Below are 21277 nucleotides of genomic sequence, written 5' to 3'. Positions count from 1 at the left end.
TAAGGAATGATAATATTACAAATACATTTCCTCAAAATAAGGATTTTTTCAGTTGGCTGATTTTCTTTCAAATATGATAAATAGTACACACCATTAAGTCGATTATTCAATTTTTACACCTATAGAACATTTTATTGTTCATTAATCCAAGAAAAAAACTTCAAAAATTATAAAGTATTTCAAAAAATAACTTACCCATTTTTAGTCGAACACAATTACAAATTAGAAAGATGAGAGAGTAATGGAGGACTGGAGAGGAAGAGTAACGACTGGAGAGGAAGAGTAACGACGGATTTCCAAATTTCTAAGGAAGAATATGAACAAAAGAAGAGAGAGAAGAGAGGAAGTAAGATGAAAATATTTTTTTTAAATGATTTGGTTTTAATTATAATCGTGTTTTTTTTGTATTTTATAAAAAATTAAAAAATTTTGAAAATATTGATGTGGTTCCATAATTAGTTAATTACATTTTAAAAAGGATTTGCCCGACTCTTGTTAATGTGTCACCTAAAACAAAAACGAGTTATTTGATACCTTTCGCATAATTTTCTCCTCTTACTGGCGAACCACCCTCCTCTCCTTTGTCTCACCACCGGTCGAACCCCACGAAATCACCGGTGATACCCCAGCCCCGATCCTCACCTTGAAGCATCTCCTCCATTCTCCTCTCTTGGAAAACCCCACCAGTAAACCACCGGCACCACCTCATCTCTCCGGCGTCGCTCTCCGCTCCACTTATCTTCTTCTCACTAGTTTCATCTAGAAGCCGTGTGAGCACCACGAACGTCGCTTCTCTCCGTTCCACCCAGGACTAGCAAACTCTTGTCGGCCAACAACAACGAAGCAAGCCAATCACCTCTATATTTTTGGCGAAGTAATGATGACCATGGTTAAGTCTAGATTTATCAAGGACCGTGAAGGCGAGCTTATGATTTTTATAGTATAACTAAAACGTCCACATAAACTAAGAGGTAGGTAGTGGAGGAAGGAGTATGACAGACAAACAAGGATGAGTCTGAGTAACAACAAGTATAACCATGCGATAGGAGAGATGTTTTCAACTTGAGAAACCAGGCGCGAGGAGCTTGCTTTAGTACATATAACGCTTTCGACAAGCGACACACAAAATGTGGGTGAGACTTGTCAATAAAGCCTGGTGGTTGAGACATGTAAACAACCTCCGTAAGGTCACCTTTAAGGAATGCATTGTTAACGTCTAATTTCTTAAGAGCCCAACCTTTAGTCACTCCATAAGATAAAACAAGTCTGATGGTTGAAGGTTTGAGAACTAGGCTGAATGTATCATGAAAATCCACCCCCTCTTCTTGATGAAAACCTTTGGCAACTAAGCGAGCTTTGTACCTTTCGATTGAACCATCTGCTCGTCGCTTAATACGGTATACCCATTTGCAACCCACCACATTTGTAGTGGGAGGGCAGGGAACAAGTGTGCAGGTGCAGTTACGACGCAATGCTTGATATTCAGCTTCCATGGCGCACAACCACTCAGGAGAGGATGCAACTTGCTTATAGGTTTTTGGTTCACTTGCTATAACGGATGAAACTGGGGTAGGATGGCGAGATACAAGAAGTGTTTGTCTTGAGGAAATTTGTTTGAGCTCGTGTGGTCATAGGATGATTGAAGAAGTAGCAGGCCAGAAATATCTGGGAGCATTCTGATATGTGCTTGAAGTAGAGGACGCGACGGTGGACGGACATGTATTGTGTGGTGGAGATGTTGTGGTAGATGAATGAGGTACTGGTAGGACTAGTGTGGGTAGTGAGGATGAGGAAGGGAATCTGCCAGTGAATGGAGTAAAGGTGAGGCAGCAGATGTGGGAAACGCAGTGGAAATTGATTGTAGAGAAGTTAAGGATGAGGGTGGTGAGTTGTCACTGGAGAAAAAAGAAAATTTGTTGTAATGAGGATAGTGAAATCTATCTTCATCGAACGTCACATGACGAGCAATATACATCCTATTGGTGGGGGGATAATTACATAGATAACCTTTATGATTCGAACTATAACCCAAGAAGACACACGGAAGAGAGGGAAAATCAATTTTATGATGATTGCAAGGACGTAGAAAAGGGTAGCATAGACACCCAAATTTTCGAAGGAATTCGTAGTCCGGTGGATGATGATATAGAGATTGATAGGGTGATTTACAGGATAATATGGGAGTGATGGTACGGTTATGTAGGTGTGTGGCGGTAGAAAAAGCATGCTCCCAGTATTGATATGGAAGACATGCGTGAGCAAGTAAAGATAGTCCTTTCTCCAAAATGGTGCGGTTACATCTTTTTGGAGCCCCATTTTTTTCATGAGTGTGAGGACAAGAGAGACGATGAGTTATGCCGATGGATTGGGAAAATGATGACACATTACGATACTCCCCACCAAAATCAGTTTGCAAAGTTTTGATGTTTCTGCCAAATTGTGTGGAAAGCATCTTATGAAAGTATCTAAAAACATCAAATACTTGTGATATTGTTGACAAGAAAAATATCCAAACAAATGTAGTAGAATCATCAAGAAACTGAACAAAATACTTGTTTCCATTAATAGAAAGATGCGGAGAAGGCCCCCAACCATCAGAATAAACCAAATCGAAAGGGAATAAACTACGACTTGAGGAAGACGCTAACGGGAGCCTATGACTTTTTCCTAATTGACAAGATCCAAAAACTGCAGGCATTTTGTTTGAAGTCACTGGAAGATTAAAACTATAGACTAGACGACGTAAAAGTTGCTCATGAGGATTACCAAGGTGTTCATGCCACGCTTGGAGTGATGCCCGAGATATGACAGAGGCGCGAGGAGTTGAGGATGAGATAATAGGAAGCCCACCACCATCGAAACGATATAAACCATCATCAATTGACCCGCGGAGTATTATTTTTCCCTGAGGATCCTTCACAAAACAACATGAGGGATAAAAATTCCATAAACATATTATTATCTTTAGTAAATTGAGAAACACTCAGTAAACTCTTGGTGATGGAAGGAACCTGAAAAATTTTATTAAGATGAAGAGGTCGAGTAGCACAAGAAAGCTTAGAGGAGCCGATGTGATTAATAGAGAGTTTTTGGCCATAACCTACAGCAAGCTGATCCTCACCATTATAGTCCGTGTGAATAGATAGTTGCGACAAGTCTGCGTAACATGATTGGTAGCACCTGAGTCCGCAAACCATGAATTATCTATAATAGCCGAAGGAAACATCATAGAATTAGTCGAGGGAGTAACCATATTGGCTTGTGGACGATTAGAGGATCGGGTTGGTGGGTAGGTATCCATGTTGTTGCAGTTGTAGCAATTACAAGCATGGTGGTTGGGTTTCACATATTTGACAGATTATGCGAGGTGATGATCTATTAGATGAACGAGGGGGAATGGTATTGGTCGGGCGAGTGGAGGATGTTTGGCATGGGCTTGAAGTTGGAAGGATTTGGTTCCTCAGCCAGTTTCTCCTCTTCTTGGAGAAGTAAACCAAGAAGTGAGTCAGTGGTGAGGTTATCAAGGTGAGGGTTAATGGCAGAGCAAAAAGGTCCATAGGAAGAGTCTAGTCCGATCAAAATAGCACTCATAAGTTCTTCGTCTGTTATGGGACGGGCAGCAAGGGCTAGACTATAGGATATAGTTCATTTCTTGTTAACATAGTCCATAATGGTTTAAGAAACCTTAGTGGTGGTTTGGAGTTGGTGGCGAAGTTGCATGACGCGAGCTCAGGATTGAGATTGATAAAGGTTGGAAAGATATGACCAAGCTTCACGAGTGGTACGAATGTGCATTATGTAAGGTATGATAGAATGGCTCATGGTAGTTTTGAGCCAAAGAAGAAGGATTTTGTCCCGCTTCTTCCAAGCCATGAAGGCTGGATTTGTTGTGGATTCAGAGGTGCCCTGAGTAGTGGTTAAGATAGTGGCAGATGGAGCATTAGTTCCATCAAGATGACCCTCAAAATCAAAGGCTTCAAAGGCAGAATATACGGTAGATTGCCAAAGGTAATAATTTTCTCGATCAAGTTTTATCGGAAGGCCGGGAAGGGAAATTGTTTGGGAGTTGGAGTCAGTTATGGAGAGATGTGTGGGAGAGGATGAATGTGGCTAAAGGGCAGCGGCAATGGACTGGTTGCAGTTGTCCATGGTGGCATAAAGAAAGAAAGAAAAAGTTGCTCTTGATACCAAACTAAAACGTAAGGAAAAGGTCAAAACTTGGTCACTGCTGCCTGTTACCAAGGCTGCCATAATATATATATATATGATGATGATGTACATGATAGAGTTTGATACAAATAGAAAAGAGCTATCCTAATCAATAAAGGATGTTGAGTTTACATAGAAGACTTATTGTCATCTAATAAGTATCATATATGTCCACTCAACCCTTTTGTTGTTCTTCAAAGGAACTGCTAGATTTGGGACTCACAGGTCAAATGTTTTGTTCATTCATCACGACATAGATATTTGGTTCTATTAGGTGTATGGGTTGTTATTTGTTCTTTTATTACTTGGAAATATATGTGCGATCGTGACTTCTATTACTACTTTTTTCTACTTGTGGCATACCATGCTGAAACGGTGAGTGAGGATCCTTTAGTTTGATATTTGCTTCATATATGTTTAAGCATTAGTTTAATTCTTGTCAAACTGATGTGAATATTCATATGATTCAATGACTTCTTTGAACATCAAATCGATTAATATAAGATATCTTTAAATTAGTTCAGAAAATATGCTATTGCTACTTTTAGTTTGTTAATTAAGTCATTTTCCAGATCATTATAATTGTTTAAATTAACTCTAAATTTGTCTATTAGCATATGATTGTTTCGAATTTTTGTTTCTTCTTGTGTGAATTTGTTCTTTTAGCTCGTCTGTTTGTCGTCTTTCTTGTATTGGCTAATTTGTGTAGCCGGAGTAGGTTTGTATCCTCAAAGCTTGTGGAATTATTTTGAATAACAATAATACATGGTCACTATACTATATATCTGAAGTTGACAGATTTTTCGTTTGCTTATTGTGTTTGCTTCAGAAACATGCTCTTGGTTAGTGAATGTGCTAATAATCTATCTTGTTTGCTTTCGCTTTTTGTCAAAATTGTTTTGAGAAAATAGTTTTTCTTAGTTGTGTTCAATTTTTCAATAATTAAGATGAAGTAATCAATTCCAATATTCTAGTGCTCTGAATGCCTGCTACAATGAAATTATATCTTCTTGAGTGATTGATGTTTAGACTGACACATTTGCTTTTGTTAAGGTAATGTGTCCATCCCTGGGAAATGGATAAGGAAACTTCCTTGGGGTTGATTATATGTGGCAACAAACTCTTTGTTTGGAGTTCTTTATCCCCAACGGCTTCTAGTTCCTGCATTGTTCTTGATCTTCCTCCAACAACGTCTGAAAATAAAGATACTGGAAAATCTTCTAATGATTGGTTAGTTTGTCTCATTAATTGAGATAGGAATACCAATGAAGTTTCTCCTCAATGCAGTTCTGCTGGTATCATTGCATATACTCAGAGAAATCAAAATCTAGTATGCTGGCCAGATATTTACTCTACAACTCAGAGTGACTAATTTATAACTTTTCCCGATGAGTCTAAGGTCCTAACCCCAAACAGTACAATATTTCTTTTCCATTAAGTTAGTAATGAAATGATCAGCCTTCTTGGCTATATAGTAAGAACTTCATTTCATTCTTTTCTCATGACTGATCACAGAAAAAAAAATATCCCCTCAAACTCTATTTCTCTCCAAAATAAAATAGGCAGTCTATCAAACTTTCCTCCTTTCTATACAATCATTTATAACTGGAAATCTCATGATCTCTTCTCCTTTCGAGAAAAGCATTGGAAAACCATGCATTACGTTTCTGGATTGAATCTTCGTAACTGGTTAGTATCCATCGAAGTAATTTCAAATTTCTATACGGTAGTTTGACTTTTATTATCTATACATGTCAGAAAGCTCGAACATGTAAGGCGTTATGTGGAAAGCATCCAGGTATGTCTTCTTGATCCATATGTGTGTCAACTTATTTTTGAAAATTATCTTGAGAACAATGTGAATCATCTGGACAACTTTAAGTGAGATTATTATGTAATGTGTTGTGCTACCCATTTCTATTTGACAACTACTAACCTGTAATATTAAAATTGGAATATTTGGGGTGTTTCAGAAGTAAGCCTCATATATTTATAAAAGGTAGTGAGAGACTTGTGTTTTAGTCTTGATGTACAATTTTTTTGGACAAGAAATGGATCAAAATTGGCTAATTACTTTATTTAAGGATTCTTATTATTAACAGATTATTTTAGTATCTTGATAGTACATCACTAATCTCATGTAGTAAATTTATGGTTTTATGGCTTAATAGTTTTTGAGCTGAAGTTACTGAGAAGTTCACGCCTGTTTAGCGAAGGAAGAGTTCTTTTGTAAGCACAAGTTTTCATGCACTTTGATGTATCTTCCTTTATTAAAATATCCTTTTCAATTATCATTTTTGTAACAAGACTTAAATCTAGATGGTTTGTCTATTGTTAGTCGAACTGATCATACCGAGTTTTCAACTATTCTTATCATTTGGGGATTTATAATCTTATAAATTTGCTGGAACAATCAGTTTGCATTTCTTGTGGGAATAAAATTAAGTGCATTATTTTCTGCAGTTGTTAGGTCTTGATAATCAGAGTCTACTTTGCTTGTATGAAGTTGCTAATACTCCTGCAAGCCTTGAATTATCAAAATCTATTGCACTCGAGGTCAGTCTCTTTACTCTAATAGTTTTTTTTTCTTTTAAAGTTTCTAGTGTGAGAGGTTAATAAGTTAGTGATGGTGTTTGTGATGTCTTACTGCACCTTAAGGAGTGATGTTTTCTTCTTGTTGGGTGTTTAGAACGAGATATGCCAACTCTTGTTGTCTATTTTTCTTTGATACTTTTTTGCGTTAGTTACATTTCTTTTGAGTCAAATGTCTATTGAAAACAACTTGTCTATCCTACAAGGGTGTAGAGGTCATGTCTTTCTACATTCTATCCCTCATATTCCATTTGTGGGATTACACCTGGATATGTTTTTGTATGTAATGATATCATAATGTATGAAATCATCTTTATTTCTTTTAGACAGGTTGTGGAAGGTGGAAATCGAGACTAGTAGCTAGTGAAGTGTTTTTGCAATGGTATTGTGAGAAGCAACCTCGATTTTACTGCCTCACTTTTGTTAATATTTAGTATATCTTAGTTAGACTTTCAAGTTGGAGAAATTTTCCTTAATATATTTTTCCTCAAGGGGAGCGTTGAGATATTATATCCTGAATGTTATGTTAGACGTTCTTAATTAATATATGACAGTGTAATATTTTTTATTATTATCTATGAATGTCATTTTAGGTGTTCTTAATTAATAAATGACAGAAATTCTTTTTATTATTATCTTGCTTCTTTTAGTGTGTTGTTAATTTTAATTTCTAGTGTATGATGCTCATTATTGAAAAAATTTACTCCATGCTATTAATTTTAATATTTGCATTATTTAAAATTTTTAATTTTCTTGATAAATTTTTAAATTTACGGAGACCTAGCTTAATACGAATTGTAAATAGTATTGCTACAAGTTTAAATAACATTAGTGACAAAATATTTTATCTTCAAAAGCTCAATTTTTATAGTGATAATCAATATATTTATTTTAAGACGATAACATTTTCGTCACTAAAGTATGACATTTTGTGACAAAAATATCGTTTGTCCCAAAATTGCCTACTTATTTTTGAATTTTTTAGCGACAATTTCATTTTATTAGTAAATCAATTATTTTTAGTGACGACATGATTGTTTCAACTACAAAATTATTTAAATATAAACTTGTCACTTCTTTTTACCTTTAGGGACAACAAAAAATTGTACGTAAAAAATTGTTTTTAGTGACGAAATATAACTTGTTTGACTACGAAATACAGAGAATATATGAGACAAGTTACATCGTCACTAATTAAATTTTCATTGGCTATGATAACTTATTTAGTAACAAAATTATATCTTTACCTACAAATTTTAATAACTTTTATGAGGAATAAATTTGTCATAAGTTCTAAGCATTTAGGGAAAAAATATTTTTCGTAGTTATTACATTTCCATTTAGTGACGAAACATTACATTGTCTCTACATACATTTAGTGACTCATGCTTTAGGGATGAATGACTGGCGAATTATTTTTTGTCACAAAATTCTTTTGGTGACGAAATGTGAGTTTCTAATGACAAAATAATTTGTCGGTAATAATCAAATTTGATGTAGTGAAAACTAGTCAAGTCAACATGCATATCATGCAATTGAATACATAGTCAAGTAACTCTATCATCAAGTCATAAATAACCACAAACATGAATAAGAGTTCATTATAACATAACAAAAGTAAGACAATTACCCATGAAGCCCTTATTAAGTCAACAAGTGCAATGACCAAGCAAAGCCCCATAACCTTACTCAATCAAGTAACCCAACAATAATCATGACCGACATCCCACTTCACATAGCATGACATTTAATAATATATATCATCATACTTTTACAATGTAGACCAAGACATATTCATAAGTGAAACTGATCAACATATAGTATCAACAATGCGTAAGTTCATCGTATACATATCATATACCATTATAAACATATTTATACATAATAACATCCTCCTAAGACTACCCTCAAGGATAACTAGTGCAATGTTTAGGTAGAGACCCATATCACTACATAGACTAAGCTAAACCCCTTAAGTTATCTTAGTTATACTTCATTCTTTTTTACCTTTTAGGAACATCTTGCCTTAATCGACATGGATCACATGAGCTAATGTGAAATCCGGTGTCATGGAACCCTACACCGAAGAAAGGTGGACTACTTGTCAAGGTAGTACAAAATCATGAACATAGCAACTACGTGAATCCACTAGCTAGTATTCCTATGGGGTTAACAAAGTTCAAGAACTAGGAGATATAGTTGGGACCGTCTTTATGCTACATGCATTATAGTCTCCAATCTCCAGAGTACATTAATTATCCTACCTTCCCTATGTGGGAAGTGACACTCCTCACTCTAGTTCACTCGGTGCTAAGCTAAAGTCCCTTTTTGAAATGTCTTTAATGCCTTTATTAATTATCATAGATTATTGTAGGTCATAGGGTCTATCCCTTGTATAGTCATCATCATAACTCAATAAGAACTACATGGGTATTTTCATTTCATTACAATTCATATAGGTGAGGTTAGCATATTAAAATTTTCATATCATGATAAGGCACATTTGTAAATCATGACCATTCATATTAGCAAACACCTCACAAACCATAGTCAAGACATTTAAATTCAATATTATACCAACCCTATCAACCCCAATACAAGGCACACTCTAAATAAAACATCATGATTTAATAACAATTAACCATAATTGAAGTAAAGAATAGGGATCATAAGACTTACCAAGTCTTCTTCATAATTCATCATCAAGGTCTTACCATCAACCCCTTTAACTCACCCAATTAGGGTGAATTATAATCATACAACCATAACCAACATCACAACAAAGCCAATTGAATCACTATATCACAATTTATCACTAATTCATAGCTTAAGATAAGATACTTATGTCAATTCACAACATACGTCATAGCCTAGATCAACTTCTCAAGAACTAGTATGATAGGACTAAAGATAATCCAAATTTAGTCCTGATTGATACAACAACATCATAGGATATTAATTAAACCAATAACCAATTCAATTGAACAACCATTACTCAATTCACATCTAGATTACTACCTAGGGTTAAGGGGTAAAGGTCATCTTGTTCAAACTAGATCAATACATCATGATATATCATAATTGATTTAAGTTACATGCCAATATGTTCATAATATCCATACAAACATAAACAAATCAATTCATAACACAAATTTCAAGATTGGATGAAACCCACTAGAAAATCCAACTTCTGAAATCAATTTGATGGAACCTTTGAGGAAAGAGGTCTCAAAGGTGAAAGAGATAACATACCTTACTAATTGATGAAGATTGATGGATAAAATTGACTCTCTGCAGCCTTCAAACCTCCCCTGTGTTGGTCTTCAATGGAATTCTTCACTAGAGAGAGAGAGAAGAGAGAAGGAAAAAAGTTTTGGGTTTGGGAATTATAAGATTTTTGATTACGCTAATTAGGTTAGAGATTTATATAGGGGGTTAACTAACTTAATTATACCTCACGTAGCCCCTTATTAACTTACTAACTAAGCCAATTAATTAATTAACCTAAGTGAAAAAAGCAGTGAAAACTAATCATCAAAGATGATACCATGATCGACGAATCGTGGATCAATCGACTAGCAGTCCCCCTTCCGTGCCGCACATAGGTTGGTATGTTCATAGTGTTGTCAAAATGACACTTACAATATTTTGGTTAAGTGACCATCGACTGAGGAAATCTATGCCTTGTCGATTGGATCACGAGCCATTTGTGGCATCCGTTGGTGACATTGTCCATTGACAGCTTTTGCCAACATTTGCAAAGGGTCCTTCTCTAAGGCCCTTTGATTGGTCACTGGGGAGTTGTTACTAGGAGTTTCGACTATGAATTAACTGTAATACGTGTTAGACACCCTTCCACCATTTTCCATAATTTTCTGACTCCTAAAAGCTAGTAAAATAGGCTAAGGCACGCTAGCACCTCATTGAACTAGTTCTGAATGTCATGGCCGTTCTTGGATGTTTTGGTTTCTAGACTTCCTAAATGACTTATATTCATTACGATGGACCTTAAAACAGTGTAAAAACCTTATTATACTCATGATAGGTTCTAGAACACATCTCGGATTTTTGAAGTGTTACACCCAACTACCTATCTCAACTTGTATTGCAGTCACACCCCAAGAACTTTTCCACATACTTGATTCCCTTTTGAATTTTTATCATTTTTTACTAAAATTGTGACAAAAACTCCTTTTCATATTTTACACATTGGTGTCACCCCTTTGATTTACAATGTTTTTATTCGTTAACCTCTTTAGCTACGACTAATTAGAATGAAATTCTAATTGACTACACTTTCTTGAAATCGATTCCTTGGGACACAACCCCAACCCTTAGTTGGGTTATTAAAATATCGCCGATCATAGACACCCATACCGTAGGCTATTGTCATTTTTCACGATATGCATCAAAATGGTTTTGCTGCTGGGGAGTGATGGCATGTGAAGATGAAGTTAATCAGAGCTCTTATTTTCCTTAGATTTAGTTTTGAAGACTAACGCAGGAAAACAAACATGGACGAGCATTATGGATATCACATACAGAATCCTCTCCTAAAGCTATTGAAAATCAGGGATAACATACTGACGTTCAAACATGACATAGGGGAGAAAATTTTGGAATTATGGATGAGGTTCAATGAAAATTATTCAGACATACTCGTCTTATGGAATGTCTGATAAGATATTACTGGATTGCTTCTATTGGGGTTTCGAACTTGAAAATGGAAGCATTATTGAGAACCTCTTAAAAATGGGAATGCTGAACCAACACTACAAAGTTTCTACAACACTACTTTATAGAATTATCAAAACCAAAAAAGAGGCATAAAAAAACTACGAATGGGATCAACTCGTGGCACAAGTAGATGTTTTCTACAAATGGGTGATGGGATTGGAAGAGAAAGTTATGGAGAAGGAAACGAACTTCTCCCTACGAGAGTGAATACAGAGAAAGTGTCCTGAGAGAAACAGGAAAAATTGCCATGCTAAACCAATTAACTATTTTGAACTCCATGTCCATTCAGTTGCAAGATGCTCAAGTTACCCATTTATTGATAGTTCGCTATACTCCGTTCGCCGAGGATTCACCTAATTACACCATAGGCAAAAGAGAAGAGTAGTCTTAGACTTACGTCATGTCGCGGCGTTAACACATGTGTTGCTTGGGAAGCAACCAAAAATCCATCGTTATCTTTTGTTTGTATATTAATAAAACAACAGTGTCTCAGTTTTACATATTAAAGTGTGGTAGGTACTAAAGACGTACAAAACGGCGAGCAACAAACCCATTTGGCGAGTCGCTGAAAACTTCAACAATTAATTTAGTTCGTCGGTTAGAATCAAGGTTTCTTCAAAACATAGAATCTTTATAACCCGGCTAGCTCAAGAAATATTTAGCGAATAGCCCACCAGAGCGGCAACCTCGATGATTCCCGCTGTTTGAACATCCAAGTATGTTGAGAAGCTCAATAAAACATGGCGAAGTACAAATTTTTTTGGCGATGCGCTGCATAATTCAGAAGCTTAAGCTGCCGCAAAATGGGAACAAGCTGGATAAGCTGCAAGCCAACACACAAAAAGATAGTTTATATATCATTAGAGAACGTTGGTAAAATATAGTTGCATTCCTTTGTTGAGAACAACTGTATAGAGATAAATGAACCACTCGGAAGTGCACCCAACATCCCCACCATATATTAAGCTTAGTGCTACATCTGTGGAAGGACTCAACTCGAAGCAACTACTTAACGAGGATTATTCTCTAGCCCTATCTATGTCATTGTTTAATTTGACCTATGGATTATTGTTATACATTTAAGGACAAATTATTTTTTTTGTGGTGGGGTGAGGCTCAACTTGTTTGATTTTTATGTATATTTTTGTTTTGCATATGCAATTGGGTTTTTTGTTTTAATTGTGTTTTAGAACTTCTTTTCAATTTATTGAGCTTATGGGTCCCTTATGTTTTTTAATTGCATGAAAATTTTACCATTCAGAAAATTTTTATTTTTCAAAATTTTTTGCCACCTCTTGTGTTGGAAGTGGTTGTTCTCGTACAAAGTTAAGTATCTGTTTTGATCAATATGATTATTTGAGTAGTGCTCTCAATTGAACAAATATGAATGTACGACTACAACCAAATGAAGTTTCATAGGCAACAATTGAATTCTTTTCATCTCATTGTGATTAGCCATGTATCAAATTGATTTGTCTTGTGATGATCATTGCACACTAACGAAAGTGTGTAGTCTTAATTGTCTTTAGTATTGGTGGTTGTGTAATGAGCTTACTTTGAACCATGCATGAATAAACCTAGAATTTGTGCATCTATTCTGATTGCTTTAGAAAGGTGTTCTCTTGAAATGATCATAGACAATTTTAAAGAGTGTGAGCTAAGTTTGACATGTTCCTCTTTTGTGACCTACTTGTGAGCGTATGAAACTCTTTTTAAAACCCCTTAAGCCATATCCTACTTTGGAAGAAAACTTGATTAAAACTGAACACATGATTAAACCTAGACCTTTACTCTATACACTACCTATAATCATCACGACTTTTGATTTAGGGACTATCCAACTTAAGCCATAAGTGAATAGGAAAAGGAGAAGTTAATAAGTACAAGAAAAGTCTCCTAGACTCATATTGTTGCAAAGAAAATGAAAATCCTCCATTTAAAAAAAGAGAAGAAAAAGAAAGAAGAAAATAAAAATAATGAAAAATAAAGATTAGGAAACAAAAGTCCAAAATAAATTTGGTTTCCAGGAAATCCATGGAGTGAAATAATAGGATGACTTAGAAGCACTAAAAAATTGGTAGAAGAGGGTGGAGGAAAGGAAGTGCTTGTGAGATCCACTGTTGATGAGGATTTTTAGTCACTAAGCCTAAATGATCATACCTTTGCACTCATTAAAAGACTTAGAAAGATCTTTTTGATCTTGAGTAAGCTGAATAAAAGTTGATTGGAAAATAAGAGCAAACGTATAGGTAAGAACATGCATTGCATTTTTCTTTTTTAGTGTGAGCGTTGCATCTGATTCCTGATTTTAAATTGATTTACTTTTGTGTGTGAATATAGAATCATTCTTTGTGTGAGGACATTCTGATATTGTTGTAGAACTTGAATTCGCATTAGTAGCAGGTATTATGAGCATTAGAATCTTTGGTAATGGTGTGTCACAACTTTAAAATTTGAGTACCTAATTTTTCTTTGCATGAGTAGCTTGAGTCTTGTTGTGTATGTTCTTGATTGAGTTATATGTAGCATTATTTTAGACTTCCTATTTTAACTGTTGAACTTGAGTTTTACTCGAGGACAAATAGAAGTTTAAGTTGGGGTGTTGATGAGTCCACAAATTAGACTCATTTAGGGCTTTATTTTGATAGAAATCGTTTCCTCAAATGCTTATTTAATCGTAATATCTTATGAAAACTCTAAGTTACAAGTATTTGTAGTTTTAAAGGAATCATGGACACTTAGGCTTAAACGAGAACAAAAAGTCTCAAAAGAATGCAAAGAGATGAAGAATCGCCGAAGTGAAGCACTCCACCATTGTTCAAGTACAAGAAGCCCTAAAGGAAGTGGATCAAAAGGAAAAGAAAGGAGAAGTCGACATTATGCCGATCAGTTCCGCAAAGCAGAGAAATACCGTCCAATGATCTAGGACACAAACATACTGAAGGCAAAGTACAAAAGGCGATGAACTACAAGAAGGGAAAATCACTGAGTCATTTAGCAATCGCGCCTAACCTGGCCAAATGGTCAGCCGTAGCACTTAACTTGAAAGATATAAATTCTAGTTGTAGGTGTTATTTTTAAAGAGTCCGAACATTATTATTAATTATCACTTTTTAGAACTTTAGTTTTTTGTATTTTCTCTCATGTTTAGAGAAGGATTTGTGGGAGACATTAAGAAAGAAGGGTTTCATATTGAAGTGGGTCTTAACCATTCTTCTTCATTTGCATAAATCAAAGTTTAATTTCTTATAACCATATAATTTCATTAATATTTTAGGTGTAATTTGTTATTGCTTGATGTGTGGCTAAAAAGCCCCATTCTTGGGGTGTTATTTCACAAATATGAGTTGATATTCTTGTTGGGACTTGCTTGCTGATAGGTTAGATGTATTTTAATAATGATTTCACATGGTTGTGGTTTAACTTAATGGGTATGTAGTTGCAATTACAAACTCACCCATATTGTTTCTGATTTCCCTAGAGGGAGGTCGCAAATCCAAGATCACTAGACTGATGGCCGAAGGAGTGGTCGACATGAGGTTTAGCCTGAGAGCGTTAGTCCTAGTCCCACATCCTCACACTCATCTCAAGAGAGTGAGTGGGGTAAGCTTAGGCTGGTATTCATGCGACAAATGGGTGTCCTAGAGAAACACATTTGAAAAGGGGAAAGTTGCCTGAGAGGGAACTTATTTCCATTTAAAGCTTAGCCTAGTTACAATTATCTTGCAAATTTACTATCAAAAGAATGTACCCAAATACCTATATCAACTTGTATTACGGTCACACCCCAAGAATCTTTCCTTATACTTGATCCCCTTTTGATTTTTATCATTTTTACTATACTTGTGACAAAAACTCCTTTTGATATTTGACACTTTGTTGTCACCCCATTGACTTACAATGTTTTTATTCGTTAATCTCATTACCTAGGAATAATTAGAATGAAATTATAAATGACTAAATCTTCTCGAAAATTCTCCCTTAGGACATGACCCCAACCCTTGGTTAAGTGTTTAAAGTATCGATGATCGTAGACACTCATAAAGTAGTTAAGTGTTGTTGGTCACGATAAGCACCATACTTCTTAAAAGGAAGTATGGAAAGATGTTGATTCTAAAACAATTTTTGTAGTTATGAATGTTATAAAAAGTAAAGAAAAAACTATATGTGGTCAAAAGTTACCTTACAAAAAGTCATTTCAAACATAGAATTTGCTTGTTATTACTGGCTTGAATCAAACTATGTGTGACATAAATACTTGGGACATATGAATTAAAAAACATTGCAAAAATTAATCAACATAGAAGTTATGCACAACTTTTAGTGAAACAAAATTTCAAGTAAGTAATGAATGAAGTATGTTAAGCATACTTATAATCATTTTGAAAGGACTTTTAATCCCTTAAATTTATTTACACTAACATTTGTAATATGAAGTAAACAACATCTCTCTGTGTTGAAACAATGTTCATAAATTTTATTTATAACTGCATTAGATATTGTTATGTCTATTTTCTAAATGGTAAGGATGAAACAATAGAAACATATAGGGAATATAAAACTGAAGTTCAAAATAAGTTGGATAAAAAGATTATCATGATTAAAAGTGGTATATGTGGAGAATATGAATCTTGTTTTAAGGAAATATTTTTGGATATTGAATCATCCATTAAAATACTGCACATACTCACTTAAGTCCAATGAAATTGTTAACACGAAAAAACCAAACTTTGAAGGAAATATTAAATGTCCTACTTATAAGTTCAGGTTTACTAAAAAATTTGTGGGGCGGGCTATCATTAACCAAAGAAAACAACAACATGTTTGTCTGTTCAGAAATACATAACTTTTTTTTGTTTAATAAGAAAGGGAGTGACAAATATACAATTTTGTTTGTTAGGAAAAGGAGCAACAAAAAGACGTGTTTGTTCAGGCTTTGTTGTAGTATCCTGAAAGACAATTGTTAGTAGTCTCTTAAATTGTATACTAGAATTAAGTCTTGAAAAATAGTATAGATTGTATGTTCATTTGATATGATACAAAAGTAAAGCATTTTTATTTATGGCTCATAAGTCAAAACTATTGGATAATCAAGTGAAGGGTCTAAACGACCTTGGAAAGGGCAAAGATTGATGTACTTAATAATGAGATTCAGAGGCCTCCTAAATGTGAATTGAAAAATTTATTTTTGAATTTTTAACATCTCTTTTTAAAACAAGTCTCATAAATTCGAAGAAGTTATATTCTCTGTGAACTCATTCTTTTTGGGAAGAGGTTATCAACAATAAGATAGGTTCAATCTTGAGCAACCTTACTTGAGCTTTGTTTGTTCTTTCTCCAGGATATAAGCTTTTGGGTTCAAAGAGGATATAAAAAAGTAAAACAAAGTTGATGAAACTATTAACAATGTAAAACATGACTTGTTCGACTTTAGACAATAATAAACACTTGAATATTTTGACACAAAATAGTCACTGATTAGGATTACATTGATCAAGATGTTAATTGTGCTAGTTGCGGTATATGGCCTTTAAATTATTCAAAATGGATGTGATTTTCTTTTTATAAATATAGAATTTGAGGGAGAAATATACGTGGAACAATCCGAGGGCTTCGTGGTTCCTTGTAATAAAAAATCTATACTAGGAACAACATGAGTACTTTGTGGTTCCTGCTTATAAAAAGAATGTGTATAAACTTGTTAAGTCCCTTTTTATACTGAAAATAAGTTCCAAAATTATGATATCTGAAGTTTTACCAAACAATGCTTGCAAATGAATTCAAGATTAATGAATGTGATAAATGTTTTTACATTAAAGACACTCCAAATCACAAGGTCATGGTTTGGATTTATGTTGATGACATGTTGATCATCAAAAGAGACTTTTATGACATAAATGCTACTAAAAAAATGCTAGAATATAGCTTCAAAATGAAAGACATTGAAGCTACTGATGTGCTTGAAAAGATACTTGACAAGTTCAAACTATTTGGATTTTAATATTGACAAGACTCCAATAATGATGTAGTTCAAAAGAATGCAGACAAAAGCGATACTAGATTATAATAGAGTATTGAGAAGTATTATATATATCATAAATTTTATGCAATGAGAAATAGCATGTGATATTACTTACTGAGTCGATTCGCGAGTATTCTAAATCAAGCTGATTCAATGACACTGAAAAGTGTTTTAGAGTATTTAAAACACACATAAAAACTATTGTTTTGAATTTTAACTAATATTCAATCGTATTGGAAGAATATTGAAATTTATATTGAAGGACCAGGTCAAATGAAATAAAATACACTAGTGTATTTGTACTTACTGTTGATGGAGGAACAATCTCTTGGAAATCATCCAAAAACAAATGTATCTGTCATGCTACTATTAAATATGAGTTTATCACTTTAATTAAGGCTGGTGAAGAAGTTCAATGACTTCAAAATTTCTGTGAAAGATTTTTGGCTGAAGCCTTAAGCTCCGGTATGCATAAACAGTGAGAGTTATTGTGCAATAGGTAGGGCATTGAGCATGATGTAAAGTGGAAACTCTTGACATATATAATGTATACATAATTTCATTAGAGAACTAATATCTAGTGGAATTATCCTAATTGAATATATAAAGTCAAAGGATAATGTGTCGTATCCACTTACAAAAGGCCTAACTAGAGAGGTAATTGATAGATTGTCCAAGTAATGGCACTATGGCTGAGGACAAGTCATTGAGACGGTAACTCTACCTAAAAGACTGGAGATCCCAAGATCTATGTTAAAAGAAATTAGATAAAATTAGTGATGACGGTCCAACATTGTCTAAATAATTTTTATTATCCATTCTTATGATGAGACAATATTAAATAATAAGGTTAAACCATTAGGACTTTTCAATGTTTTCTTAGTTTGATATAGGGTTTGGAAAATGGGGTATCTACTGTATAACACATTTATGTATCACCTATATATATGTGAAGTGTAAGCCGCTTTAAGGAGAATTCGGTAAGGTTAGTTCAGTACGCACTTATAAACCAAGACACGTTCATGTCTGAAATGAACTCAACAATGAGAATCAAAAAAGTTTAAAGGTTGATTGTGTGACTTATACATTCTAGGTATACACAAAAGCTCGACGGTTCATAGATATAAAATCTATAAATTTATCTAGTGTATCTGATATACCTTCACTACAGGAAGTTCAAAAAGTTCCACTAATCCAGATAAAATCAATCCATACTTATGAATCACATAGTTTTCATACAAATGTTTTAACAATACTCATTCCTTATTCATGTCGGTGACTATTCACTTTTAAATGTGTGAACATGAAATGAAGGGTTTTGATTCTCAGAAAAGGTTTTCACTTTACCGAAGGATTTTGACCTTTATGAAAGGTTGTAACCTTCCCAAGTGGTTGTGACCTTCCCGAAAGGTTGTATTTTTTTCAAAAAGTTGTGACCTATTCCCTTTGTTGTCTATAAATAGAGAGGATTCCGCTCTTTTTTGTGTAGAAGTTATCCTTTCTCTTATGTACATTTATAACAAAACAAAATCTATCAATTGTGTCTGTGTATGAGATCCGTTGATGTCAATTAGTGTTCATTGAAATTATTGAAGTTTGAGGTACCACTACTTCTTTAATGGTTAATCCATTTTATCTTGAGAGGAATTAATCTACAATATCGGGTATTTGGGGGATTAAATTTCTTAAGGACACACAATGAGTTCTAAGGACTCGGATAGTTCTTTTATATTTTAATTTCATATTTTATTATTTCTTAATTGCTAATCTTAATACAAGAGATAACACCGGTGGAAGTAGTAGTTAGGAGGGCATGATATATAGATTTTTCAATCATTATACACGCCTGAGTAAGGATACATGAACCTAATTCATGATAGGATTAAGAGGGAAAACAATGCATACAGAATGCTGTCTTGTAATAACTTTTCGCTATTAATGAGGTGGAAGAAGTTGTCTTCTCAATGCATTTAGAGTTTTTGGGATGTAACCCGTGAAGATGTTACTAATGCGATACTCAATTTTGTGGAAATAATTTTTACAAAAATTATTTTCCTTTCAAAAAAGAAGGATCGTGAGCTAGTTTCTTATCTAAGAGTGAATTCTCTATGTATTCTTATTGATCGTATATTTTGCAAGATGTTGGCAAATCGCATGAATTTTACTTGGAGGATTTTGCTACTGAAGCCCAGAGCGCATTTATCCTCGGAAGATTTATTTTTTCTAATGTAATGATCGCTTTTGAGGTCAATCACTATTTAAATGGCGAAACACAAAAAAAGATAAGATTTGTTACTTTGAAAATGGAATGTAGCAAACTTATGATAGAGTGGAATGGAACTTTTTGATAAAGATGCTCATAAACATGAGATTTCATTGGATTTGATTATAAAGATTATGCAAATGGTTTGCATCTCATGTTCGTAACCATTTTTGTGATTTCATCCATTATGAGGCCTTTGACGGGCGGATCCTCTGTCACCATATCTTATCATCAAGCTCACTTTTGTAATTTAGTAAAGTATATTAGAAAAATATGTATACAATTTATTGGACCAAAATATTATTTTAAAATAACAAAAAATTATAAAACACCTTTTTTATCGAAATCAAATTCACTGCATGGCAGTTACATCTATGATAAAATAAAAGTACAAGTCTCTCTAGGTTCTAGAAGGAAATTACAATCCCAAAGACTAAAGAATAAAAAAAATACAGAGCCCATTTATTATGATGCATAATATTATAGAACTACATAACATATATGATACCAAAGTACTAGCCCCTGTAACGTTTACCTGAGATACCAAAGGAAATGTATCTATTGTTTTTTCAAACTCTGTACCGGCAGAAAGCGGTTCATGTAGTACTCAACCATTTTATGTTCATCCATGATGTAATACTCCAAAAGTCTAAGACGTTTTTTAGATCCTAATATAGGTGTTAAAAAGTATAGACATTGTTTTAAGGTCAATTTTAATGTATACAAGTCATTTAGGTAGTTTAGAAGTCAAAACGTCAAGGAACATCGATGATATCCGGAAACTAGTTCAAGAAGGTGCTAGTGTGCCTTAGCCTATTTGACTAAGTTTTAAGAGTCGAGAAATTATGAATTTTTGTGGAAGGGTATATAACATGTATTAGAGTTAATTCATAGTAAAAATGTACGGTACGACTCCCCAAGGACTAACCAAGGGCCCTTGAGGAGGACCCTTGCATTTAGTGGTGAAAGCTGCCAAGAGGCAGTATCCACAAATGGAACCAGTTGAAGACTCGTTTTCCAATCGACGGGGTGTATATGGTTTCCATCGATGGACACTTAGTTAATTTCGCCAAGGGGTCATCTTGGACAGTCTCAGTCACAAACGATGGGCCAACAGGACGGTTTGCTGCTCGTTTTTAGGTTCGCTAAATTAATTAATTAGTTGATTAGTTATTTATATAGGGGTTTAGGGAGGTCTATTAAGTTGTTTAATGACCTATATATATACTATAACCTAATTAACCTAACCTATGCCCTTATAATTCCCAAACCCAAATAGCTCCTCCTTTTCTCTTCTTTCTCTCTCCCAAGTTGAGGAACACCATCGATGTCAAATTCAAGGAGGTTCTAGGTTTGAAAAACTCAAAGTTTCTCCATCAATATTCATAAAATATCAAGGTATGAGATTACTTATAATTCATAATAATCTATATTACACTACTTATTGATGGATT

This window comes from Solanum lycopersicum, chromosome 5, assembly GCF_036512215.1.
Source record: "Solanum lycopersicum chromosome 5, SLM_r2.1".
Classification (NCBI taxonomy): domain Eukaryota; kingdom Viridiplantae; phylum Streptophyta; class Magnoliopsida; order Solanales; family Solanaceae; genus Solanum; species Solanum lycopersicum.
This window is presented reverse-complemented; position numbering follows the sequence as displayed.